The sequence below is a fragment of the Microcaecilia unicolor genome, chromosome 3 (assembly GCF_901765095.1).
Source record: "Microcaecilia unicolor chromosome 3, aMicUni1.1, whole genome shotgun sequence".
Classification (NCBI taxonomy): domain Eukaryota; kingdom Metazoa; phylum Chordata; class Amphibia; order Gymnophiona; family Siphonopidae; genus Microcaecilia; species Microcaecilia unicolor.
Window position 1 is genome coordinate 460,295,522 of NC_044033.1, and position 6,973 is coordinate 460,302,494.

The following is a 6,973-nucleotide window of genomic DNA, read 5'->3' on the forward strand; positions in this document are numbered from 1 at the left end:
TGTATCTACTATTGACACCTCTGTGACCCCTCCCTTTACTAAAACTGCCTTATAATGGACCAGGCCATGTGCTCAAGGTCTACAGACTTACTGAACTGAGGGCAAAAATCTTACAATTTGTAAAGCTAAGAGCCACAAATTGTCAGCTGTAATCACCGAGGGCCCCTTTTACCAAGTTGTGGCAAAAGGGGACGTGACCTGGCATCGGCATACGTTTTTCATGCACGCCGAGACCCTATTTTACCACAGCTGGTGAAAAGGAAGTCTTGCTTTCCTACAGGAAATGGCCATGCGGTAAATAAAGCACTTGCCGCTTGGCCATTTTAGGGGGGAGCCCTTACATAAGTACATAAGTATTGCCATTCTTGGACAGACCAAAGGTTCATCAAGCCCAGCATCCTGTTTCCAACAGTGGCCAATCCAGGTCACAAATACCTGGTAAGATCCCCAAAAAAGTACAAAACATTTTATATTGCTTATCCCAGAAATAGTGGATTTTCCCCAAGTCCAATTTAATGATCTATAGAGTTTTCCTTTAGGAAGCCATCCAAACCTGCTTTAAACTCTGCTAAGCTAATCACCTTTACCAGCAACAAATTCCAGAGTTGAATTACACGTTGAGTGAAGAAAAACTTTCTCCGATTCATTTTAAATTTACTACTTTGCAGCTTCACCGCATGCCCCCTAGTCTTAGTATTTTGCGGTAAGGGCTCCCACGCTAACCCAGCTGTAACCGGGCAGCGCACAGCACTGCCCGATTACTGCCAGAAATGACAGCGCACTAGGGGTGGGAAGTACTGCCGGGCTGCTACGGTAGCCCGGTGGTACGTCCTGTATAGCAAGCAGTAAGCCCATATTGGGCTTACCACCGCTTAGTAAAAGGAGCCCAAGGTTAGCAAACAATTTTGTTTGCCGGTCACTAGGGGTGGGAAGTACTGCCGGGCTGCTACGGTAGCCCGGTGGTACGTCCTGTATAGCAAGCAGTAAGCCCATATTGGGCTTACCACCGCTTAGTAAAAGGAGCCCAAGGTTAGCAAACAATTTTGTTTGCCGGTCAAAATGGTAGAGACTATTATAAAGTACAAAATTACAGAGCATATTCAAAAGCATAAATTAATGAGACAAAGCCAACAGGAATTTGGTGAAGGGAAATCTTGCCTCACCAATCTATTACAGTTCTTTGAAGGGGTGAACAAACATGTGGATAACGACGAGCCAGTCGATATTGTGTATCTGGATTTTCAAAAGGCATTTGACTAAGTACCTCATGAAAGACTCCAGAGGAAATTGGAGAGTTATGGGATAGGAGGTACTGTCCTATTGTGGTTTAGAAACTGGTTAAAAATAGAAAACAGAGAGTAGAGTTAAATGGTCAGTATTCTCAATGGGGAAGGGTAGATAGTGGGGTTCTCCAAGGGTCTGTGCTAGGACTGCTGCTTTTTAACATATTTATAAATCAGCTAGAGATGAAAGTAACTAGTGAGGTAATTAAATTTGCTGATGACACGAAGTTATTCAAAGTTGATAAATCTCAATAGGATTGTGACAAATTACAAGAGGACCTTACAAGACTGGAAGACTGGGCATCCAAATGACAGATGATGTTTAATGTAAGCAAGAGCAGAGTGATGCATGAGGGAAAGAGGAACCCAAACTAAAGCTACATAATGCAAGGTTCCACATTTGGAGTCACCGGCCAGGAACGAGATCTAGGTATCATCGTTGATGATACGTTGAAACCCTCTGCTCAGTGTGTGGTGGTGGCTAAGAAAACAAATAAAATTTTAGGTATTATTAGGAAAGGAACAAAAACAAAAGTGAGGACATTGCCTTTGTATCACTCCATGATGCAACTGCACATTGAATATAGTGTGTAATTCTGGTCACCACATCTCAAAAAAGACATAGTGGAATTAGAAAAGGTACAGAGAAGGGCGACAAAAATGATAAAGGGGATGGGACAAATTCCCTATGAGGAAAATGGCTAGGGCTCTTCAGCTTGGAGAAAAGACAGCTGAGGGGAGTTATGATAGAGGTCTATAATAAAATAATGAGTGCAGTGGAATGGGAAGATGTGAATTGCTTGTTTACTGTTTCCAAAAGTACTAGGACTAAGGGGCACACAATGAAGCTTCAGAGCTAAAGACGAGTCTCTATTTACATAGATACAATATTAAACATTCCAATGCCAACCAGGATGCCACCTCTGTGGGACAGCACTTCACAAAACCAGAACACTAGATCAATGGTCTTATGGTAAGAATACTAAAAGGAACTTTTAAGACAATCCAGGAATGTAAGACCTTTGAAGTCAAAATGTTGAAATATTTTGACACCCACCAGGCAGGACTCAACAAAGATCTGGGCTTTCTATCCAGCTATAAACCATAAAATTCTACTGCATTGTCACCTTCTTATCACCCATCCATCTCTCCCTGACTCTCATCCACCCAGCTCTCCCTGTTTCTCACCTAATCTACCCCTCCCTCTTCCTGTGAGACTGTCATTGGAATGGTTTTGTATTTGTCAACATTTGCTTATTTCTGATCTGAAAAAAAACGGTTACCTTAGAAAGCTAATCAAAAGATGTATTAAATTAGTCCAATAAAAAAGGAATCATCTTTTTTTTCCTTTTCTATGTTTTGATTTATTTCTATTTATGACCTTTAAAGTGGACTAATATGCCTACCACACCACATTTCACAATAAATTAACTCATCACATTTACCAATTAAACATTTTACTCAAAATTTGATACTTTAGGCCCTGTTTACTAAGGTGTGCTAGAGTTTTTAACGTGTGTTGAGAATTAGCTTGCACTAACGCTAGAGACACTCATATATTCCTAAAAATGCTAGCGCACCTATAGAGCAGCTTAGGGGTCCTTTTACTAAGCTGCACAGACATCTACGCACACCCAACATGCATCAATTTTGAGTTACCACCCATTTACCGTGTGGCCCTTTTGGTAATTTCATTTTTGATGTGTGTATGCTATGTGTGCCGGAAAATATTTTTATTTTCTAGCATGCGGGCAGTAATCGGCATTTTACGAATGTAGACCATTACCTCCCAGTTACCGTGTGAGACCTTACTGTTAGATCGATGGCTGGCGGTAAGGTCTCAGACCCAAAATGGACGCATGGCAATTTTCATTTTGCCACATGTCCATTTTCAATAAAAAATTGTTAAAAGGCATTTTTTACAGGTGTGCTGAAAAATGATTCTGCACATGCCCAAAACACACGTCTATACTACTGCAGGCCATTTTTCAGCACACCTTAGTAAAAGGGCCCCCTAGTAAACATGGCCCTTTGTGTTTACTTATATTTTATAGGTGACCTCTATGCTGGATCCAAATAGGTAATTATTTTTATTATTATTTTTTGTTCTGAATTTGACTTTATGTCTTAGATTTATTTTTCCTCTACCTTTTCCTCTTTTCACTTCTTTCTTTTTTTTTTTTTCAGTCTGATAACACTTGGTTCAAGAATTTAGCTGATTTTCATGCTTTCTTCTTTCTTCACCTTTCTTCCGGTGGGTATCTTTCTCCACTCACAGCTGCCAGATAGGACCAGGTGTACCTACTACTCTTTCTTTACAAACTAAAAAAAAAAAGTCTATTCCCTACACAATTTTATGTAACAGTGCCAAATTTATTTCTTTAATTTCACTCACTACCCAGAAAGAAAAAGCTAAGCTATATGGTAAGCTGTATTGGAGAAAAGCATTAGGATCATAGCTATGCTATTTGAATGTTCTAATTGTGTGCTTATTGGATATTCCATCGCTATTATGCTTACATCATATTATGTCTCTGGTATTTGAAGTTCAGTGCTGTTCAATGTGTATATTTTTTGATCCTGTTTCATAGTAGTCCTATTCTTAGGTTTCAATTTGCTGTTTTCAAGTTTACCTCATTAATTGTATTTATGTTTATATGTGTTCATTTTACTATTGTTATGCTGTTAACCAGTGGCGTAGGAAGGGGGCAGTGGGGCGGTCCGCCCCGGGTGCACGCCGCTGGGGGGAGGTGTCGGCTCCGCTGGTTCCCTGCTCTCTCTGCCCTGGAACAGGTTACTTCCTGTTCCGGGGCAGAGAGAGCAGGGAACCAGCGGATCCGACGCAGCTCCCAGCGACGTGCACTCTGGGTGGACAGGCCCTCCCGCCCGCCCCCTTTCCTACTCTAGTGGTAAGAATACGCTCCAGGGGGGAGGTGTGCGCGCCGTGCTGCACCCGGGTGGAGGTGTGTAGCGGTGAACCGCCCCGGGTGTCAGCCGCCCTTGCTACGGCACTGCTGTTAACAAAATTGTAAGTTTCATTTTAAACTGTACCTACTGTACACCACCTTGGGTGAAAATTTTCATAAAGGCGGTTAATAAATCCTAATAAATACATAAAAATAATTCATTAGCTCTAAGCTACCCTTCCCATTTTAATAAATGCAAACATTCACAAAAACTTTCAGCTCACACTCAAATTCCTGAACTTTCCTATATAATAATTCTCACCTCCAACAGGATGTGTTTGGGACCGTGCCTGCCGGATGTGGTCTGCTAGGCAGGCACGCACTGACCTCAGTGACATCAGTGACAGACAATTTTGCAAAGCAAAACAATCTGAGTGCTGGCCATTAGGACACAGGGTTGATAGGAGAGTTTTAAAAGACTGAAGGAACTGAAAGTGTTAAATGGGGGAAGGGGGGGGGAGTTCTGAAAGACTGAAAGACATGAACATTTGGGAAAGGAAAACAATCTGAATGCTGGCCATTAGGACACAGGGTAGATAGGAGAGTTTTAAAAGACTGAAGGAAACAAAAGTGTTAAACTGGAGAAGGGGGGGGGAGTTGTGAACGACTGAAAGACATGCAAATTTGGGAAAGGAAAACAATCTCAATGCTGGCCATTAGCACACAGGGTGCATAGCAGAGTTTTAAAAGACTGAAGGAACCGAAAGTGTTCGGGGGGGGGGGGGGGGGCAAGTTCTGAATGAATGAAAGAAATGAATATTTACGAGAGGAACACAATCTGAATGCCGGGCATTTGGACACAGGGTAGATAGGACACTTTAAAAAAATGAAGGACGTGAAACTGTTACATCTTGGGGGAGGGGTGAGGAGGAAAGCGGTGGGGTATCCGGATACTGGGCGTTACGGCCACGGGGGTACATAGACTTTTGAAAGCCTTAAGGAACCCAAAGTGTGGGAAGGAGGAGGAAAAGGAGGGGAGGGAACGGGGTGAGGGGCATTAGGAACAGGGGAGGGGGCCCTGCCATACACTCTCATTCTCACACACACACACACACACACACTGTCACACAGACAGTCTCACTCTGTCACACACCCGCACATTCACTCTGGCTCTCTCTCTCAAACATACACACTCCTAGGAAAACCTTGCTAGCACCCGTTTCATTCGTTCCAGAAATGGGCCTTTTTTACTAGTTAACTAATAAATCAGAAATAGAACATCTAAAGTCAGTATTATTCAGCAGAGCTCAGCAAAACTTCTCAGCAGAACTACAGAGACACTTTCAATGTCAGCCGCTGCTACTGCTTTCAAGAGTTGTCAGAAGTTTTATAAACCTGCTGACAGTTGATGTTCTACTTTGTATGCCTCTGTCAACAAATTGAGGCTTTACAGACTTTACACTATAGCTGCCAATGTTTATTTGCTTTTACAATACAGCAATTAAATATTTAGCTTCATTCCCAAACCTACACAAACTTTCAAAAGTGGGCAACTTTTACTGCATAGCTTTAACTGCAGACAAACAGACAGCCCACTAGAAATCAACTGGCTTCACTCAGGTTTTCTCCCAGAATGACACAGTTCTCTGAGGCTATAGTTTAAAAAAAAACAAAAACCAAAAAAAACCCATCAAGCCAAGTTCAAAGAAGCAAATGGAATTCCCATGTGTTTTAACTACAATGTTTTTCTGTTTTGTTTTTCTTTTTCAGAAGAGTGAAATAATTACAACTGAGAAATTTTTCACTAATAAAATGTACAATTTTCTTTCTTTTCATTTGCACCCGCATTCAACCTTGAGTCAAAAATCTGCAGAGCTCAGTAATTTAACTATTTCACTCTCATCAACACTCACATTTCTTTTCAGTACTAATTTTCTCAATAATGTTATTTTTTCACTTTTTCAGTGCAGCAACACATGGCCAACCTTTATCAATTTACTCACATAACTGCCACACCAGACAGTTTAGAACTTTTAGGATGTCGACACTTCTTTCTCAAGACTTTAGCCACATTAAAACAGCCTTTCTATGCACCCAAAACTTTCCCAAATTCAGACCTGTGTTTACAAAGACGCGCTATAGGCGCGTTAGCATTTTTTAATACGTGCCAAATACTAATGCACATCAAACACTAATGTATAGGAATGTATTGGCTCATTAGCGTTTAACGTGCCTTAACTTTAAAGGCACATTCAAAACACTAACGCGCCTTAGTAAACATACCCCTCAATGAACTATAAAGCATTTTACAATTTTTCATATACCTCTTTTTCCCTCAAAAATAAGCTGGCACCTTAAGCTTGTGCATACTGCCTCTTCCTGTCACCATGCCTCCTGTGCGTATGTGCGCACTGCAAAATGGGCCTGCGCTCACCCCAGAGTCCAAAACTCCTGCCACAGGGAATCCAGGCTCCCAAACTCCTCGAGATACTGCCTCAGGCAACACCTCTCTTCTCCAAGCTCCAGAGCAGCTCCGGAACCTCTGCGATGCTCCAAATTAGGATTAGGGCCTAAACAGAGCCCTGTGCATTCATGGCCCCATTTGACATCACCACTACTCCAACACAGTGACATCAAATGCCAACATCAACCCCAAACAGGACTTTCCTCTGCCTCCCGTCAACGCTACTGCCGCAACTCTGTCTCCCACCTCCCAGACTGGCTGTCGCTTCCACTGCCAGAATGCAACCCACATCCAGCCACTGCACCCATGCCTCCAAGCAC